Consider the following 21,992-nt stretch of genomic DNA (forward strand, 5'->3'; position numbering starts at 1 on the left):
TCCAAGGAATGAACATGAGTTGCAAAAAGCAGTAGTAAATTGCTTCCTGCAGGTCAGCTTAGAGACGTCCCCGACTAACGGCTTTGGTGCCCAGTCTCCGTCTCTAAGAACACAGCAATGCCTGCTCGAAGGCTGGCTCAGCACTTTGTCATGCAGATCCTCCTCCGTAACAAGCTATCTGTTATATTCCATACAAAAAGAATAAAAGAACTTCAAAATTATGTATCTATTAGCAGTTTCTGCCTTTTACTTTGTTGTATTTACATATTTGTTAAGACTTTAATCCATTAAAAATGAGGTTATTTTGTGTCCATGTGGTTCTGATACTGTAGATATGTCTGCCGAAGTGCTCTGTGTTAACCCGTTTATTGTTTAGAACATGTTAATTCATGTCTGTTTTGTGTTGCTGTGAGTGGATTCACACGGCTTCCTCTCAGGGGAGGAAGCTTCTGCTTCATGTTGTGCATTGTGCTGTTTATATTTCAACATAGTGACGTGAGCTGCAGTTACAGCTGCAAAGCCTCACAGAAGAAAGCGGGACATTGACGGCCTAATATGGTCAAACTGTTGCCTTCACGCAACCTCCGTCAGAGAAGAGGAAATGAACTGCAACACAGAAACCCAACTGTACTCAGGCGGTTACCGAAACCGCCACCAAGTCAGTTAACCAGATGTTTTGATATGTGTTAGGCACTCTAATATGAGTTTCTGCAGCATTCATTTCATTATTTGATCTAAACCAGAAACTAAAACATACACGTCTGCATCTCTGTGGTGGGTGGTTCTGTTCAGGTCAGAGGTCTGAGAACAAGAACCATATGGGTTTGGTTCAGAGAATGATGTCAGGCTGTAAATCTGCCCGGTGGGATAAGGTCGACTGCTGTAAAGAGAAAGGAAAACTTGAGGGAATCTAGCAGCTGTCAGCCTGCCAGTCGTTACTCAGGGTGTCTGCTGCTCTTTCATAAATCAGATCAAAAATGATCAAATCTTCCGTTTTTGCAAATGATTTTACAGAAAGATGAAAATGTTATGCTGTGGAAACATTTTTGTATTTGGAAAAGCAGTGAGTCCAGCCCAGACTCTTCAGGTTTCAGCATGTTGATTCTTAAAGTTTAATATTTAACAATTAGAAAACTAGGGAGCCTTATTAGAAAAAAAAACATTTTCCCTAAAAAAACCATAACATCATTGCTTAGGTTGGTAAAGATGCATAGCGACCAACCTAAAAAAGTCCTATAGTTAACACCTGTATGTCATAGTTAAAGAGACTAATTATGTTCCATTTTGCACAAGTTTGCACAAGACCCTGCCCTGTGGATACAAATAATGAGGTAATCTGGTCAGACTAGTTTTAGAACTAGGCAAGAAGAGGTTTCTGTCTCTGTTTCCACATCTACAAAACAGTAACAGTTGAAAAGAGACCGCAAGACCTTTTCTGCTCTGCACATCTCTGTAGACCTGCTTTTATCGTGATAAGACAGAATCCTCCTGTTCAGCATCTATCCAGCTTTTCTTTTTTTTTTGTTTAAAGACAAGTTTTGCATGAGGCAGCAGCCTTGTTGCCTTAGTTGTGATGAATATACAAGATCCTCCCACATATGAAGGCACCTCCAGGTCAGGAAGCCTGTTGATTCTTAAACTGGTTGGGTCCCATTGTCATTCTGATCACTGAGACAATCTCAACTTTTAATTCTGTGATCAAGACTGTAAACGAGAGACTCTAGAGACAATCAGAGAGAGGGGACGCAGGACACTGTGTGTTTGAAGTGACACCATAGCTGAGCAACAGCAGGGATTCAGGAGTTTTGTGCTTCCCGCCGGATTGTTAAAAACCAGGACTGTTATCCATCCATTCATCCAGTTTTAATTTATTTTGTTTATTTGTGAATCCTCCCTAACGTGCCCGGCAATATGGCAGCTCAAAACTGGTGGTCAAACAAAAGAGACAAAATTTAGAGTTCAGTTCATCTAAATAAACCCATTATCATACAAAAAAAAAGCTTTGCCAACTCACCACAACAACATAACCAATTTATCAGCTTGATATTAGATCAGTTATGCAGATAATTCGTGAAACAGCTTATTTTGACTTTTTTTATGATTCCATAATATCTCTATCCTCTTGATAGAAATAAAACACGGGGCTTGTTTAGTGGTAGAGCAGCAGCTCCATAGACGGAAGTCATAGTCCTCAACAGGGCCATTCTGGGCTTGATTCCTGGCCTTAAGACCTTGCTGCATGTCTTCTCTGCCCATTTCCTGACTGGCTACTGTCAAAAAAGGCCACTAGTTCCAAAAAAAACACAGAAAAGGAAAAATAGAAAGTTACTCCAAAATCCCAAATGGTAAGAGACTGGACTGAAAGGAAGTCTGAACTTACTGATCTGCATTCATGCTGGAAACCTGATAAACTTTGAGGATTTCTGTCTTTAAAAGTGTGGGAAAGTATGGAATTTTTATGCTGTTCCTTTTCCACGAATTTCATTTTCTAAAATATAGGCACATAGACTGGAAATAAATGGTGCTTTTCATATACTCTATTATCAAATATACTGAAGATAAATCCTCTATGGATGATTCAATGATGCATTCAGTTTGATGCATTCAGTTCTGGTTAATAAATAAAAAAAAAAAACCTCATTATTATGAATTATTAAAAATAAATATTCGTAAGTAAATGATTCAAAAGAAAAAAAGAGATAAATGTAAAAGAAATGCATAGACACATATATTTATAAATAAATGCATGATGAATAAAATAAATGTTTAGATAAATAAACAATAAAAACATAATATTTTAGCATAAATTGATAATGAAATAAAATGGAACTTTGATAAATATTCAAAAACATAAATAAACTGATAAATAATGGAACATAGTGTTTTGTATAGTGAATTGTAAAAAATAAATATTTATATCTTAAAAATAATAACGATAGTAATAGATGGAGAATAACAGATGAAGTAAATATTAGAAAATAAATTGATAAATAAAAATAAATAGGTTTGAAAAAATAAAGAAATAACTATATAAAACTGTTTACTATATAAAAGTTAATAAACAGATATTAAATAATCAAAATAGTGAAATATTTGGAATTAAATTAACATAAATAATAAAAAATAAATACTAACAAATAAACAGAAAGATAAATATAAAAAAATACGTAGAAAAATAATCAAACATAAATAAATAAATCATAAAAATACATAGGTTAGCAAAAATAACCAACCAACCAAAAGCAAATAAACAGATAATAAAAATAAACTAATAATATATTTTGTATTTGCCTGGTCTTTTTCAAAGAAAGGCTTCAGACTACGCCAGATTTACTGAGTTTTAGAAGAGTGTTGAATTCTTTACCCTGAAGTTTGAATGGTAGTTGTATGGTTGGTGGTCTCCTCCCTCCCGGGCCTCTGACTGCAGGTTGGTGCTGGTCTGAACAGAGAGAGTGAACAAAGCTGGGGAAGGCTGCACTGTCCTGTGGCAGGTTCAATGTAGATGGCAGAGAGCACAGCAATGCCGTCCAGAGGGAGGGAGGAAGGGAGGATGCTGTCTTTGATGGCGGACAGGAATCCTCCAGGGTCATAAATTTTTCAGCAGCTTCCATCCGTTGGGTTAGAAGGACTCGTACAGGTGTGAGGAAGCAGGTTGTTGCAGACATCTGTTCAGCACAGGGACCCGGATGTCCTCCCCGCTCCTTACCTATCACCCAGCTTCCATCGCCACCCTGTACCCCCCCACCACCCGTTTGTGATTGCTGCTGCCTGGAGTCAGACCACTGGATTGCCAGCAGATGCAGAGGAGAGACAGAGAAAGAGAAAGAGAGTGAAACACTTTTATTTATATATATATATATATTTTTTTTTTATTTATTTTTTTTTTTTTCATGGTCTCACATTTAGAGCCCGAGGGCCTCCGACACCAAAGGTAGAGCGGGGGTGGACACAGCTGCAGTGCCGAACTTGCCCCAGGCACAAATAAAGAGATCTAATGTGGTTTGACTGTGTTGTGGGTGAGAGCACGGAGCCGGGGAGGCACTTCAGAGCCAGCTTAGCGCAGCAACATCTGCCGCCAAGTTTTCCTCGGGATTGGCTGGGGACAGCAGGTGGAGGAAGGTGGCAGGGAGCGGAAGGAGGCTGGCCTTGTTTCTGATGCTCTCTCAGGCTCTGTTTGAAGAGGCGTCGGTTTGAATGCGTGCAACGTTTTCTCTTTTCTCTTTCTCATCTGCCACCTCCCACCTTCACATGCAAGGTTTTGTTTTCTGAAAGCAGCTGTCCGCAAAATGTCAAAACAAGGTGTGCGAGGAATGATACCACAACATGCATTAAATCCTCCTCTTCCTCTTCCTCCTACGGACAAGCGGCCGAGCCAGGAGCATAGAACAGGCGCTAAGAGTTGTTCCTGCGTGTTTCCACTTGGATTTGTTCCTCTCGCTCTCATCTGTTCCTCACCAGGGGACGTGTGGGCTGAATGTGCTGTGTGTATGTGTGGAGCTTTATAGTATTACATGATGGACTCCTAAACTATTGCTGAAATACAGTCAGCCTTTTAGTGACTGAAATATGTTTTTATAATGTAATAATCCACTAAATTTCCTTAACAAAGTGACCCGAGGAAAGAGAAGAAGGCAGCAGAAAGGAAGCTGCTTGTTTCCTCTTGTTGCTCATGATGTAACTTCAACACAATCTCTGCAAACATCAGGCTTCGACCACATATTTGTAGCATCTTTCACAGAAATAAACTAGTAAAAGCATCCGTGGTTGGTGGTTGTGGTTGGTGTCGTGGGAGTATTTAATTAAGTGTCTGTGAGCCTCTATGATGGAGGGAGGGGTGTGAGAGATGGATGGAGGTGTAAAATCAAAAGAAGAAGACTGGACTTGAAGGAGCCGAGAGCTACTGAGGGTTGAGGTGACAGTCTGTGCATGGCATGGCTGAGCTGTCTGCAGAGCTCATAGCAGTGTGTACTTGGTTTTATTTGTTCTTTCCTCTGTGCTTCATCAAAGTGTGTCCTGGATCAGCCAAAAACTGCTGCTTCACGGGTATTATTGAGATGAAAGAGCAAAAATCCATCTGGCAACAGTTTCTTTATATTTTACCTCCAAGCTTTCAGATGTTCTTATAATGTTTTAAAGCGGACTTCATCAATAGTTCTCTTAACCATCTGAAGGTCTTTCAGAGTTTTTCTTTAGACTGTGTTCACTTTTTCATTCAGTTGGTGTCCTAGTTCTATAGTTTTCTTATAAGCCCACTTAAATCGGACCTCTCCCTCCAAACACTGGACGACATCTTTTTTATTATTATTATTGTTTGAAGTCGGCCTGTCGTTATTGTTGCCCAGGAATATGTTAAATTTCAGACTTTTTTACCATCTTCAGGCTCGGTTAGCACTTTTTACGTGGTCCAAATTTTGCCCTGACTCTTCCACCACATTATCAGATGTCTTCATGCAGATGTCTTTTCACCTTTCACTTTTTATACACATTTACAGGTTATTTAGACTGTAATGAATTGTTTCTAACCCAAACAATTCATTACACTGTCCCCCAGCATCAGAACCTCTTTGAAGTGCCTAGGTAAATTTTATTTTTCATGGAAATGTTCCCACATCAGTGGGGAGATTCCTCCGTTGGCGTGAAGCACTTCAAGGTCGAGTTCTTCAGCAACCTCCACCAGGATCAGTAAGGATTTGCTGAAAGACGTCCTCTAAATAAGGGGCCAGTTCCTTCTGTCTATGGAAACGATGGAGAATAGCAAAGCGGTGAGCTGCAAATAATGCTAAAATGACAACAAAATTTATTTTAGACACGAATTTATGATGTGTTGATATGATGTCCTGGCCATTGGACTGATAGCAGTAGCATCGTGTCTTCTGCTGATGTAAGCGATGTGTGCTGCTTTTAACTCCTAGAGGACAGAACTGTACTGCGTGTTTTCAGTATTATTATTATTACATAAACAGTTTAGCAATGTGTTTGCCATTTGTGTCTTGTTTCTGCAGCGCTAGATAATTGTTATCAAACTATAATAATGGCTGAACGTGGTTGAGTGGAACGCTCTTTGACCTGGAGGGGCGCGGGATGCGAAGCTCCTCAACAGCATTTAAAGAGACGGCACCAAAACGAGTTGCTCTCAGACGTACCTCAGAACAGGTAAAAAAGGAGCCTGTGGAGCTACAATAACAAGGAGTTCGGACCAAAGCATACCTCAATAACTTATTAATATTTCACAGCAGTAAAAAACTGATTTTTACATGATGAAACAAATGTTCTGGAAAAGATAAAGATGTTAAATGTTTGTGTGCTACATTCGGCTTTAGGAAAATGATTTCATCTCCTTACCTAGAGCATCCCTGGGTTATAGGCCGAATAAAAGACATGTATCCCATGTGAGATTTCTGTCATTAAAAACAGAAAAATTTATAAAAACTTGCAAAAAAGACTTTTGATCATATCACATGGGATCTTCTGATCAAGACCACTAGAAAATTACAAAAATATCTGACTACTTGGATACAAAATGGAGAGAAATTCAGGATGGTTTAAAACTTTTGCACAGTACTGTATCTTGCTGACACCATTAAGTTATCAGTAATTACCACTTTCCTTCTGAGGCATGAGTGTAATTACTGTAAACAAACAGAGCCGTGGCTGAGAGGATTGGCAGCCTCTCTCTGGCCTCTTCGCTGCATTTTTACATTGTGGAGCAACCGGGTCACATTTTGTGGGAAATGTTCTGATGGTGCAAACGGAGCTCAAGTTTCTCTCATAGTTTCTCTCAATAGCAGATGGTGGATGGAGTGATGGTGGGAAAAAAAATATTTCCAATATGTTTATCATCTACAGATATCAGCCTCAGAGGAAAGCTCTGAGCATCATTTTCAACAAGATTGTGGAAGTTGGTTCTTTGAGAAACTCTGGTTTTATTCTGAGTCATGTCAGAACCAGTCCAGTTCCCAGCCCTTAAGACACCATTTCCACTCATTGACACTATAAATAAAAATCTCAGGTTGGCACACCAAACTCACCTGTGACTGTCGTTGTGATGTTGTGCTGTTGCTGTATAATACTACAAACAAACCTATCATAGAACATTTGTCTTTTGTTTTGTTTTTACAAATTAATATTTCAGACTGACTAGAAATGAGCATTTAAAGTTTAACAGCGTACAAGTACACACTAAAAATACTAATCTTTATGTAAACTATTTACATAAAGATTATGCGGGGGGTGTTATTCCAGTTATTAAAATGTTTACATCATTGTGAGCAACGTTTTTAGGGTGACCTGTAATATTTAATTAGCTTTGTTTTGTTTTATTTTGTTATATCTTGAATTTATTTTGTTATACATTTTTTTTTATATTTTCTGTTGGCATTTCTTGGATTTTTATTTAGTCTTATATTTCATTTTATTTCATTTTTCATATTTTAGGTAATTATATTCATTTAATTTTTTACTGCCTGAGCGGTTAATCTAATTTTGTGGAGGATCAACAGATTTTTAAGTGCTTAATTATTTTTTTAAAAAGAGCCATTGCAACATTAATTCATTGAAGCACCTCAGTCAAAAATATAAATAATACTGACAATATTTCAGAATAAGCCATGAGGGGCTCATTATACTTCACAGTAAGTTGATGGTATAAAATGTAAAGATGAACTGCAGGATTTCATAGCAAATAAAATTTTAGATTAGAAAACAGTTTAAGATCATTCAGAGCTGCTGCTTCTCCTCATCGATGGCTGAGGAGATCCTGGGACCAACCCAGAACTCACTGGAGGGACTATTTACCCCTTCTGTCCTGGGAACACCTTGGGATCCCCTGTGAGGAGCTGGGGAATGTCAGTTAGATGTCCCTTTATTCACCTAAACGATCCAGGTGTAAGGCCTTGGTGTCCACCTAAAGTGTTTGTTTCTCTGCTCACAGGAAAACTAATGATAAGTTCAGTGTTTATTTAAAACACTGACTTTGTATTTAATTTTTACCCACTTTAAAAAGAAGACATATTGTTTGTGTAAATCTTGGCTTTGGATCAGATTTAACCAGTCTGGGGAGAATTTTGGCTGATTTAAAGAAACAACGAGTGGATCTGAAACAAACTGCACGAGTAACAACAGTTACAGCAGCAGTAGATAAATGTTGGACACCACACCGAGGGATCAGCAGTAAACTGGCAGAAACAGTGGCTGCACGGGTGGATCAGTGTATACTGGGCAAGCTGGTCACATGGAAGGATTCCAAGAGAAGGAAAACTGGGCAGACTTGTTCAAGTTTGAGAAATCCACAGCGACTCGCTCTGATAACATGAGCATTAGAAAAAAAAAATGTGCAGCAGCTGAAAAGATGGTGCAAAGCGGTGAAAATGGATGATCTCGCACATGTTGCAGAAAAGTTCACTCGACAGACTGTTCGTTTAGTCTCTTAGGTAAAGGATGTTTTTAGCAGCTTCTTTCCTTGCATATTTTGTCGCTTGATCTCAGTACGTAAAGCAGAGCAAACATTTGCAGTATGAAAAAACAAACCGGCAAACAGATGCACACATACTCATCTTCTCACACATTTGTTTGCTTTTGTCTCGTTGCATTACAATGCTGCACCGAATATGGTGAGAACATCTTTCTTGAAACTAATAAAAGCCGTCAAACTGTATTGTTTTGTGCCTCTTTGGAGCCAAAACGTGACACATCCTCGCAGGTTTTTCAGCCGCTTTGCTCTTTCCACAGCTGTTGGAGGGAATATTTTGGTAGCTACATGTCTGAGGAGACAAAATGTTAATGTGCTATTAATATATGCTAAAACAAAGGTTTGACAGTAACATTAATGCAGAACAAAAACGTATCCACATCAGTTAGGATATTTACCAGACAAACACCGCCATGAAGCAAATGTTAACTCCAAAATTTCGCAAATGCAATATAAAGCTTTAATTAAAAGTAAACACCCTGACAAATGATGTTAAGTTGAAACAAAGCTCCAGTTCAGAGAGCATGAGATTTTCTAATTAACGGGAGTAATTGGAATTAAACCAGAGCATTGCAAATAATGAAGTGCTGCAAGAAGAGAAGGATGAGTGGTTCTGCAAACAGCAGTCGTTACTAATGCTCCACATTTAACCCCCTACCAGCCTCTAATTTACCGCTCTGTTTCAAAAGAAATTATGGTATTTATTTAAAGGCTTTTCTGTAGCTGCAAAATGAAAAAAGATTGAACTAAAACTTGCAGAGCTTAAGACTTTTACTCTTTTCAAATAAAGCTGTAAAACTTAACTTATTTATTCCAGTTTCCCCTGAGTAAAACGTCTTCATATTCAGCCAGAAATTACAGCCAATCCAGAAAAAAGCAAAACCTTTCAACCTTTCATTTTATATTGAAAATTATTTACACCTCTGGCAGATTTTGGTTTTTAAAATAATCTTTAAATCTTTCTAGTAACAGAAAGTATTGCTGACATTCCAACCTGAACAAGAATACCAGTAGGAACGTGCAAAACAGAACTGACCAATTATAAGCAGTTGGTTGCCAATAATGGCCTTTGTTTTGTTATTGAGAACGGTATGAACAGTTCTGACATGATAGTTTTGTTTAAATGTAAATAGACAGAGAAATTATTTTATTTCTACAATTATACCCTTTGTATATTGTCTTATGTTCCTAGAGATGACTGTGTCATTTCCAAACAAAAAAACAACTTTATGGTTGAATAAAAATTAGCACATACACATCATCAAACGTGTGTGTGTGTGTGTGTGTGTGTGTGTGTGTACTAGGCAGGTATTTAGTTTCAATTTCCTAAGTAAGGTAAGTGCACATCTGCCTTAATTAAATTGCCATGTTGTCTTGTCTTTCCCATTTTGAAGAGTTCAACAGAAACAGGCCTCTGTGCCATGTTAAATTTACATCCCAGGGTAACAGAAAGTCACAAATTACTTATTAAATTATTAAATGAAAAGTTCCTATGCACTGTAACTAATATCAAATCAAACTAATAAATATTTACTTAGGTGTGTTTATTTTAAAGTAAATGTCAGAGTGCAATAGTTGTGGCATCACAGAGTTATTTCTATTTTTTTTTTTTTTTTACTGAAAGCTAAATTAATTTTAAGATTCTTATGATAAGCTTTATTGCTTTTAAACTAGAACACATTTTACAAATAGAAATATTCCACCCAGAACACATCTTTTTTCCCCATTTTGGCACTTTAAAACTTGTTGCATCCAAACTATGTGACTTTTCTGCATTTTTTGTGTGTATTTAGTGTTTTTCCTCTCAAATAAAATGAAAAACTCTTCAGTTAAAGCTCTTTGCAGGCTACAGAGCAGATCATGCATTAGCAGCCGTTGCGGTGGTGGCATCGGCGTGGGGCTGTGCAGGGGGGAAGCAGCGAGCCCTGGGCCTCATTAGTCCTATCAGTGGACGGCCTTGTTAGCCCTAACAAGTAGCCAGCTGACAGCTCCATTCAGACGCCGCTCACACCCTGCCACCCCCCACTGCAGGAGTGACAGCTTTAACCGCACCGGAGAGCGCCGCTGATTTACGAGCCGCGCCTGTGCTCTCTTAACCAGATTAGTTCTTTTTACATTGAACGAGGAAAAGTAGGGCAGATGTCCGTGGGACTGGTTGTAAATTTGATAATGACCGCCATGCACGTCCCCTCCCCCCGTTCGTATTCTCTGCCTGTCCACATCTGAGACCTTGCTGTTAGAAAAAAAGAGACGAGTTGACCCTCTTCGTGCTCGTCTCTGTGCTTCTCTGACCAAAAACATGGAAGCTAATTGTTGTTGGTGGCGGCTGGTTGGAGGTGTAAGGAGAAAACCGGCCTAATGTGGGGGAAAATATGAGGGCATGACCAGTGAGGAAACAACTTAGCTTGTTATAGATCAAATATTTATAAGTCTGAATCTTTAAGGTTGTTTAATACCTTCTTTTGTCTTAGTAAAAACCAGGTAAAAAAACTCTGATATATGACATTTATGCTCAAAGTTTTTTTTTTCCTTTTTTTTCCTGTTTAAGGCTGAAGTATTTTCCACAAAAATATGGACATATTGTATTATTATTTTCCCCGATATGTTCGTTTTCTAAAAACATAGTTTTTACTGAAAAGTAAACAAGCTGTTTGTTGGGAATTTTAATATCCGTGCAGATTTAATGTAATTTTCCTCCACGTTAAGATGCGGCCTCTGACCTCCTGGATTAGCTCCTGTTTTTCCCCGTCGTTCCAAATCTCATTTTGCAAGGAAATCCACTTTGAACACGTCTTCATGAGCTCAGCTCTTGAACTGTTTTCCAAAACAACAATTTTTTTTTCCCTTCCTTGCCGTTTAAAAATGGGCGGCGTCCCTCCAGTCCGTGGGTGGGTGTTCCCTTCTCCTCTCCATTAGCTGATCGGTGTTGTTGTGTCTGGGTGGCCGGGGCTGGTACCTGCACCCTCCCCCTCGCCTGATAGGATCTGAACTGATGTCCTGCCGGTGCCTTTTTTCCCAGCATCCCTCAGACCGGTCGGAGCGGCTGACGGTGTCGCTGCGTGCCGGCCCTTTTCTTCATCACCTATTAAAATCAAAGCCCCTCCCCCGGTCGCTGGGCGAGGACCGCTGGGATCTCGGCTTTAATTAAATTACATTATTGTTAACGTCAGCTTTGCCGAGGCCAACTCTGCCGCGTGCACTTTGCCCTCCTCCTCTTCCTCCTCTTCGACTCACCTCCTGACAGACATATAGAGGCGGGGGAAAGAGATGAGAATGTGTGCGTGTTTGGGGGGAGTAATGTATTCTAGCCCTCCCTTCCTCTCCTCCCATCCATCTGAATTTTTAAAAAGATGTAAGCAGGGAGTCATGTTAAGCGGGGAATATGTTCACAGTGAATATTCAATTAGCCTGATCGTACTTTGTATACATAAACGTAACCTTGTGACAGTGTCGGCTAATACTTCCTGAAAGGCCCTCGTGAAGATGATCCCCTCTAAAATGTTGGCCTCTGATAACGGGCGCACCTGATGAATAAACATGTAAACGTTCTGATGTTAAACACCACGGCTTTATTTTCCGTACATGTTCAGGCTTTTTCCTAATCTCCAGGGAATTAAAACAACTCTTCTGAGCCAAACTCTGCAGCCGTTTTATACGTAGAGGCTTTTATTTCTGTACTTAAACAATCTGAAGCTCTTGTGGAATATCTCACCCTGTTTCCTCTGTTGTAAATAGAGTGGTGAAGCGTCACTAGTGTGGCTCTTCTCATTGGTTCAGAGGCTGGAGTTTTTGTCTTCCTGTCCTCCTTACTTGGCTGCCCACAGCCTGTTGCTCCAATAAAAAGGTCGGGTCCATTTTAAATGATGATACCATCTTCAAGGATTCCAGTAGAGCTGCTGTTGGGCGGTACTTCAGTGCCGCAGCTGCAGTTATTACCGCATTCTCACATTGTATGATAATAAAACATTAATTTCAGCTGGCTTATTATTTAGCACTAATTTGCAACAAATTTCACTAACAGGTCCAAATCATATTTAGTTGTATATAGAATATAATTGCATCAGATTCAGATGAACCCAATCACAGAGTCAGATTCACATCCAAATACTCATGGTCCAACAAAGTCTGCATAGATAAAAAGGAGACATGATACAAACACAGAATCAATGAGTCAGGATTACTTTTTATGGGAAACAAGGGGAGAACACAAATGACATGGTAGTGCCATATTTGCCCATGGCTCTGTTGTGGAAAGATACTAAGCTAAAAGCAGAAGCACTGGGCCAGGTGTACTTTCTATGGTACAGAAAAACAGAGTACACAGCTAAACACAACTTTAATGGTTTTAAAAAGTCTGCCAGAGACTTTTTTTTTAAGGAAAAGTGGAAAGACAAACTCTGTGGCACTCAGCCAGTGGCACTTTCTGTAGAAAGAAAAACAAAGAACACGAAGTTAACAAGAAGAATGAGTGAAAATGTATAAATGGAGACTTGCAAGAAAAAACAGCAGAATGAGAAACAATGTTAAGAATGTTTTTCATAAACCTAAAACTATATCAGCCTAACTATAGAAATGTTCCAGGAAACACTAAGTTTAATCTACTTAGAGAGTAAATTATAAGTTTCCTTTGCTGCTGGCTGAGTAAATCTTGGCTGGATTGTGACAAAACGTACATTTTTGGAATCTTTGAGATCGACGCTGGTTGTGTTTGTAGAAGCCGTGTGGTGAACGGCTGAGAATGAGTTTTGGGGTGACACCATTTTGTTTACCTTCTGATTCATCTGCTTGTAGCTTTACCTTTGTTTGTAAAAGTAGTTTTTATCAGATTTGAGCCAAGATTCTCATGTTTCTGTGGGTACCATGTCTATGTTTCACTAAGGGAAGTTACAGTAGTGAAAGTAGAAATAAAAATGTTTAATTCTTCCCAGAGTGCCGGACATGGGGGCTGAAGACAACCAGATCCTTCAAATTATAAATGCTCCTAACAGAGGCAGGCATACACAGTCTTCGTGTGCCCTCCTTGGCTGTTCTAACACTTCTTGTGCACTGACTGTCATAGCCTTTTATATCCATTATAAATATTTTTACTAATCAATTCAAAGTCCAATATGGAGGTTCAGAGTGGACAGGGATCGAATCCTGATTCTTCGCCTTAAAATCCCACTGAGCTACAGCTTAGCTAAAGCCACTCCTGATCTTTCAAATCATTTGCATAAGATGATATTGATGCACATTTGGTTGCGTGTGCCCAGGTTTCTACAAAATTAACCAACTAATCAAAGAACATTAAAAGGATTTCCTGCTGGATGTAAAAACACAAATCCTCTCGACAAACTGGACTTCACTACAGCCAAAAATAACTTGGAAAAAAGCTCTTTGAACTCATCCTGTTTGATGTTTTTCAACCTTTGCACTACAGTGTGCCAGTCTGGCCAAACATTTGACTCAAGAGACATATCCGAAAATAGATTGTTCTATTCTAACATCAACTCTAAACGGGAAGCCACTGTAAACAGAAATGCCCACAGACTAACATCCTGACATATAGTTCCTTTTTTCCTGTACAGTAATAGAGCCCTGAGTACTAATTATACCCCTTCTGATTTAAACGTTTGACGTTCAGTGACCATTTAAGGCAATTAGCAGCATCCCTGTCACCGGCTGTGAAAGGGTCACTCTTATCCAATTACTGGCTTCACCTCGTTAACTCCTGCAATGCCAAGCTTCAGCCATTTTTTTCTTCCATGTGATCTTAATTATGCTAATGAGTTTAAGCATTAGCTCTTTAATGGTAAACTGTGGGCCCACGCACTCTTTAAAGCGATTTAAATTTGTATTTGACCTCCTAATTAATTTCACTGCCTGCGTTAAGTGACCTCGTGCCTGCCGTGATTAGCCCTGGCTGTGGATCTGGTTCCATTGGATGTTAAATATTTGATTGGAAGCGGAGCATTTAGGCTGTTTCCATTTCAGCTCTGACGTTGTGTCTCAGTCTGGCTGTTAGGAAGGTTTTAGTTAACTCTGTGGGAGATTCCAACTGTATGTCCTCTGATGTAAACAGATGTCTTCTTTAAGAAGGCTGCAGAAAGCCTTTTTCCCGTCATTCCCTGGGTCTGAATTTCTCATTCATTCTCACAACTGCAGCCGAATGTCCCATGAATAAATGACTCTGTTGTATTATTGATTGGGGGGGGGGGCATTTGACAGGAGTTGGATAAACAGCACAGCCACTAATTGAGAGTATTCATGAAGGGCTTCCAGATGCGGTTGTCACGTCTTGGCCCAGACCGACCTCCTGGGCGTCCTCGGTGCGGCGCTCGTGAATCGGAAGAGTTTGATGCATCTGTGTCATTTGTCCCACCCGGCCTGCTTTTTTTTTGCACCATCTTGGGAAAGGAACTCCGACTTTTACCACATATTCTGTCAATATGTCGTTCATCATTATTATAAATCTATCTGATGGTAATGACTACAGTTTATAAAACAGCTTATTAACCTTTACTAGAGTGTGATCTTTTACAATTGATAGGTTGTCTCCCCTTCAATTATACTGAGTGATGATGATACAGATTTAATTAATGCTTAAGTGCTCTAATGGCTTCTTTTAATCACTGTTTCAGCAGTTCTCGGCTTCAGCTTTCTTCTGTTTGTTGCTGATATTCACCACGATGTTAAAAGTCAGGCCCAGTGGTTTCTGTGATGCAAATCATGGAGTGTTGTGGAAGTTACCATCCAAATGCAATCCAATGAGTCTTGGTATTTTTCAGCCTTTTCAGTGATGTTTGCAGTGAAAGAGAGACTGTATTGGTCGCTATAGTCCCCTGTCTGTGGATGTGACCGGTTCGGCCTGGTCACATCCATGTAGTAGAAATCTTAAAGTTATGTCTTTTTATTTTTTACAAAATGGGAAAATTTTATTTATCTATGAATGGAGTTCCTATACAGTCTGGAAAAGTTTGGAAGTATTTTCCAAAAAAAAAAATTTAACATGGACAAATTTTACTATGTTGACTATATTGTTAGCGTCATAGTGAGCCTGTGAGGCTAACGATATTCATATTCCCATTGCCTAGACAGGGCCTTCCAGAAGTATTAATACACTTTGAAGTTTTTCACATTTTTTTAAAAATAAGAACCACAAACATAATGTATTTACTTGGATCTTATGTGATGTACCCACACTAAGTGGAAGTATAATTATTATTCAGCTGCTTTTACTGGAGCCCGGTTGCCTATCTCCAGTGGTGAGAGGCGGGGTACACCCTGAACCGGTCTGTCCATCACAGGGCAACACTCGCACCTGAAGGCAATTTGGAGACCAGTTAACAGTCATGTTTTTGGATTGCGAAAGGTAACTGGAGTACCCGGAGAGAACCCATGCACGCACAGGGAGAACATGGAAACTCCCCAGGCTATTTTTCAAACCCAGGACCTTTTTCCTGCCAAGCAACAGTGCTACCAACTGTGCAGCCTGTTGGGTTATATCTAATTAATAACATTTTATTCGAGGTTTCATGGAGAAACCAGACTTAGAATAGTGGAAAATTTACAAACTTTTAGAAAAAGCCCATATTTTTTACAGATTTTGCAGGGCCCTAGACAGTATTGTAATAGGTAAATGAACACGCTGAACCTTCTGTGATTATAAACATTCATGAGATCTTCATGTTAAAGCCGTGTTTGTTGATGGGCTCCACAAAAGATAAAGCCTTCATAGAAGTGCAGACAGAAAAGAAAACAAGAAGAATCTGTGTTCATCAGCCGACTCCTCTGCGTCTCTGCGCTCCGTCTGTTTATGTATCTGTGTCTCAGAGCGAGCGCCTCCAACGCTGCCTTCAATCCCGCTGTTGTGGAGCACAGATGCACGTTCAGTCCTGCGTTCTCTGCAGTCTTAATAGTGTTAACCCGTCAGCTGTCCCAAAACTGAGGACACAAGCGTCTCCAGTGTTTTCGCCGATAAGCCGGATTTTCACTCTTTCTCACCAAGCAAGTCGCCAAGACACTTTTTCAACACTAAATCTTCCTCCTCCTTCTTTTTTGCTTGTGAATTCTGTTTACAAGCTCATGTGGAAAAATATTTTTGCTGTTGTTGAAAAATTAGGTGTTAGTTGCAGAAAAGAAACGTTATTAAACACTAAAGAATAAATGGGAACAGCAGCGTAGCTGGGAAGCGGTTTTATGATCCTTCATCACACTTTGCGAATTCAAACGCCTGTTCCCGCCTCTTTGTTCACACAAAAGAGTTGCAGTTGCACAAGCGTTCGGATATTAATACCTCTCAATTGTAATGACAGCATAGCTTCCTGATAAATATCGCAATATTTACAGATCTTTAAGACACAACAGCGAGCTTCGACATCCATACCACCCATCGCCTGCAACACAACCACAAACACAAGCTAGAATATATTCTAATGTTGTGAGCCTAAAACATAATTTAATGCATCAAAAAAGCTAATTGGTTGTTTTTAAGATGGGATTCACAATGAGGTTCACAGTCTGAAATTTTTTACTGTATTCCCTAATTTCTTTATGACTTCTTTAAAAGCTGACAATCTGAATTTATAAAAATATATAACAGATTGTTCAAAACACATACTTTAAATAATTTACAGTATACAGTAAATTTATAAAAATCCAAACTTTAATTTTCATACACATATTCAGTGTAAAGAAATTCCAAAATGAACCAATAATTTAAAGAAAATATCCTGTCTCACAGTTATTGGTATCCCTAACTGTTCCTTTTAAATTTAACTTAAGCATTTTTGAATTTTCTACTTTAAATGGACAATTTTAACGAGTAATCAGTGATTTTCTGTCTCCCTGAGGTATTAAAGGGGTCTGAGACAGAGGTTCGTTTCTCTTAGCCACTCTTCAAAATTGAAAAGGCAGGACAACATCCAATTGGAATCACATCCATGTGTTTTAATGTAGATGCTTTAGGAAATGGCGACGAGAAAAATAATTCTTGCTTAAACTTGCTTATATCTAAGATCGGAACAATGATAAAACATTTAAAAAAACTAAAACTGTATTTATTGTGCTGCCGCCACCACACACAGTGAACAGGATGGTTGGGGAGGTAAAAGCTGAAGTTTGAAGAACTGCAAAAACCATAAGATGCTATCCACATACCAACTGGTTGGTTGGAAAGCACACCATAAAAAGTCATGTCTTTCCTACCATCACAAACGTAAACATGGAGTTTGCTAGATCTACTGAGATCCAGCTGAAACTAAGACTGACCTTTATGCCACAAACAGTCCAGGTGGGTCCAGTATGAAAGAAAAGATGAATATGTGAAAAAGCCCCTCATGCACACTGTTAGCAACAGTGGAGGATCTGTGATGCTGTGGGCTTGTGTCTCTTCCAAAACCCCTCTAAATTCTTCTGTGTGAAAACAGACAAATAATAATCCACAACGTCAGGCTAAATCAGCACAAAAGTGGTTCAACAGACACTAAATCAACCTTTTGCAAGGAAATTAGGCGTCGTATCTCAATAACATAATGAAAGATGTCTTTTATTTCTATTTAAACAATTTTGTTTTCTGCTTCGAGAACTTTGTCAGAACTTTGCTTCTGTTAATCTTTTCTGCACCACAGAGTCAATTTCCTGGGTATTTTATTTTTTGTCTTTTCATCACAGCAAGAACAAATTTTCCTTCATCACATATTTCCTCGCACACTTTGTCACATGTTATTTAATTCTAGCTCTCAGCCTCCTCACCTCGTAAATCCTTCGTCTTCTCCATTTTTTCTTCCCCCCCCCTCACTCACTCGCTGACTTTGTCCTCCTTAGCATCCTTCACACTCCCTCTCCGTCTCCATCCCTCTCTGTCCCTTCTGATTGGGACGAAGGTTCTCCGGGTGCCTCTGACAGTGCTCCTAATTAAGACGTAAAACTGCGGGCAGCAGGTTTCTGAAGGTTACACTGTCTATAGCGCAGGAAGTGATAAAGAATGGAGCCACTGATGACATGTGACGTTTTCAGCGGGGATGATGCAAACCACGGCTAATGAAGCCGAAGCTATTGAGGAGAAAGCGAAGGGGACAGGGGGCCTCTGTGTGTGTGTGCAGAACGTTTGAGATTCGCATGTGTGTGTTTGTGTGCAGGCTTTGCTCTCAGTGCCTTTGGGAGTTCAGGGGCAGAATATTTAAGTTAATTAGACAGGTCAAGTACACGAGAGGCTGCCCTGAACTTAGACTCGTTCACGGTGTGATCTTCTTGCTGTCTGAGGCTTGACTCAGGGAAGATTTGCCTGTGGCAGGAAGTTGATTCAAGTCAAGATTTACCAACTTCATGGTAATTTTTTAATGAAATATTTGCATACACTGTCAAAAAGTTGCAGAAGGTACGTTCAGAGGGAATTTTGTTAGAACGTGTTGCTGCCAAAGGATTTTAGTGTTAAACTAACTAAAGAAACCACCTTATTTCACTTTTTTTCTTTTTCTATTTCATGTTATGCATTGTAACATTTTATGATTAGATTATAACAATATATTGATTTCCTGCCGCCTTTCTCCATACTGGAAAGTGAAACTGGGGAAAACATCCTTGAATCTAGAAACCTTTTAGTGAACCTACTCAAGTTGAGACAAATAACCTTTACGTTTACCTCAGACCCCTAAACGTCTTTACATATAAGACGGTACTTACTGGTACTGAAAGTGCACTACAATTTGTTTCTAGTAACCAGCAGTGACGTTTGGCTTGGGACAAATGGGCGCTTGCCCAGGGCGACATTAGAAAGGTGAGTGCACGAGAACCAGATAAAAAATATAACTTATCTCAGAGTCACACCCAAAACATATTTTCTGTTGCTTTTAACTATGTGCTGTCATTGGATAAAATTTGTGGAATTCATTAAACCATGAAATATAAATTCCTATTGAAGACAAAAGTATTTCAGTCCTACAAAAGTGAGGTAGAAATGTCAGTGGTGATGTTTTGTTGTTCATTTCCTTATTTCATAATTTGATCAAACTTATTATGGAGAATGTGAAATTATAAATTGACACACGTAACTTTATTTTCTCTATCAAAATATACTCTAGTTGGATAAAGGGAAAAATAAGTACTGCCCCGACCCACACTATTTCAATTACTATGGCTTGTTTCCTGATGAGTTGTGTTTCCATGTGGGAAAATGACAATTGATTGTAAAAAAAAAATGAAATTAAATGCTGAGTTGTTGAGTTAGTGCTCTGTATTTGATGCTTTGTGAGGGACTGCTGTGAAATAATCCTCCCTCCCTCCCTCCCTCCCCCCCTCCGTACCCCACAGTGTCAGATAGTTTTCTGCACATTAATTGGTTAGGAGGCAGCTGAAGGAGGCTACCATTCATGCCAGCACCACCGTTGCTTGAAGATCAGTCTTCCTTACAGTCATGGTAATGTGTATCAGAATATGACACACATATTTTGAACACACAGCAGATTCCACTCTGTAATTATTTATTAAAAAAAGAGAAGGTCAAAATGGAAACGCTGAAAAACTAAGTAAACCCCACAGTCCTGCAGCTTGTAAAACCACCTTCGAAACCAACAACTCTGAGTTGTTTCCTGTCTCACTGGAATTTTGGCCACTCTTCTTTTATTATTATTACTTTATTGAACCAGGAAAACTCATGTCCAAAGGCGAAATACTGCACTTAAATGCTTTTTCCCCAACTCTGTGCGAGCCCTTGGCATCCTCAATAGGAGCAGATTTTGGGAACGACTGAGAACCAATAATTATGTTGTTTCATAGCTTACATGAGCCAATATGATGTTTTTATAAAGATGTAAGCTGTGTCCATCCCACAAATTTCCATCTAGATGCTATAAAGGGGTGGTCTCTTCTGTAGACGTATGAAACCTCAATGATGGAAACATAAAATAAAAAAACTGAGGTAGGGGTCGAGCCACTCTGTCCGAAAACTGAACCAAAAACCGGATACATAGACCATGACAGGTGGTGTTTTGCTTCAAATGAAATAATCTTGACACACTGTGCATAATGAAAGACTACAAGACAAGGCGTTGCTGATTAGCATGCATGTCGCCCTAACAGTACAGCTTTACTGTCTGAAAGAGAACAAAACAACGAGAAAACATTCACCGGATCGCTCCTGGTTCTTCTAGCTCACATTTCCTCCCGAGACATTCTGCATGCAGATCTAATGAAGTACATGGCTGCTAACCTCCCCATTAGGAGGAACAGTAGCAGAGTTTTAGCTTTTATAATGCTGTGCAATGCAAAATGGAACTGCTCCAAACTGTTGAATAATTACACCCAGTTTGGAGTGTTTGAGACGGGGCTTCAGGCAACTTTGAACGGCTGAACTCTCTCAGCATATGCAAATAAATTAACATAATGCATACTGCACTCAGTTTTGCGCTCATGGCAGCAGTGGAGGTGGAAACAAGTGTTGACCCACCGAAAAAACTGCTTAATTAACAAGAGTTAAAGAGGAGAGCTTTAAACAGTAAAACGAGCAACAACAAACTGCCTTTTCTCATTCGGAAGTTGACATTTAGAGATTTTCTGGAGTGTTTCCAACTAAACATTGGATATGAACAGCCGATTTCTGGCATTTTTAGCTGTTTCGCATTTAGGTGTACATATTTCTATTTCAGTTATCTTAAAATATATCAGTTATATCATTTAAAGCTTTGTAACAAGTAGATGTTTATCGTATTTGTTTGATAAAAAGTAACTTTTTTTGGCGGCGTTCAACATTTTACCCCCAGTCATCTCAAAGGAAATTTCATCCTAGCAGACAATACATTTATTTTGTGATCCAGACCTTTGTCCAGTCAGAATTTTGTGACTGGCTGTTTTCTTTTTTTTTTTTTTTTTTAATATAAGTTCTGGATATTTCCAGTCCTTTTCTTTCAGAAGCACAAAAGATTATGTGCTGTATCAGCCACAGGAAGTGTGCGCTGGTTAAACCTTTTAGGTAGAACTATAGAAACATGAAGTAATTTGGGGCATTCCCAACAGAGTTTACCTTTGTTGCAGAAATGCGTGTTTCTTGTAAGCTTTGTCATTCTTTACATTAAATTTGGGTTCTTGTACAGTATGGATCATTGGTTGTCAGGACCCACTATCCTTCATGTTTTGGCTGCAGAATCCCCCCAATCATTTAAACCAGGTATGTGGCAGCAGGGAAAACCTACAATGTGCAGCACAGAGAGCCCATAGGATGACTGTTACTATTTGAATGATGGGATAACAGCTGCCTCATACCAGCGACCTCAAGGATAGATATTATCATTTTTCTTCTAGCAGAGGATGAATTCCTTACCACAGAGGACTTAATGAGCTAATTACCTCTATTAGAAAGATTGGATTAGAACCAGTAAACTCCAAAGGATTATTAATGTCATTTGATTTGTTTTTCTGTGTTTGATTTTTCTGTATCATTGTAATGTTTTTCCTCATGTACAGCGCTTTGCGTGCCTTATTGCTGAAAAGCGCTATATAAATAAACTTGACTTGACTTGACTTGGTATAACAGGTGTTGTTGGGACGGAAA

At 39.2% G+C, this 21,992-nt stretch overlaps 1 protein-coding gene and 1 long non-coding RNA gene across 2 annotated transcripts in view; one reads left to right on the top strand and one right to left on the bottom strand.

Moving 5' to 3' along the window:
• antxr2a (ANTXR cell adhesion molecule 2a) overlaps positions 1 to 21,992 on the top strand; it is a 112,862-nt gene that overhangs the window by 51,579 nt on the left and 39,291 nt on the right. The window lies entirely within an intron of this gene.
• Positions 12,626 to 18,381, bottom strand: LOC124877977. The gene is made up of 3 exons (XR_007040639.1): positions 18,200 to 18,381; positions 17,717 to 17,860; positions 12,626 to 12,890 (listed from the first exon to the last, which is right to left on the bottom strand). It is a non-coding gene; the product is annotated as an uncharacterized LOC124877977 (long non-coding RNA).

The sequence above is a fragment of the Girardinichthys multiradiatus genome, chromosome 12, assembly GCF_021462225.1.
Source record: "Girardinichthys multiradiatus isolate DD_20200921_A chromosome 12, DD_fGirMul_XY1, whole genome shotgun sequence".
NCBI classification, from domain to species: domain Eukaryota; kingdom Metazoa; phylum Chordata; class Actinopteri; order Cyprinodontiformes; family Goodeidae; genus Girardinichthys; species Girardinichthys multiradiatus.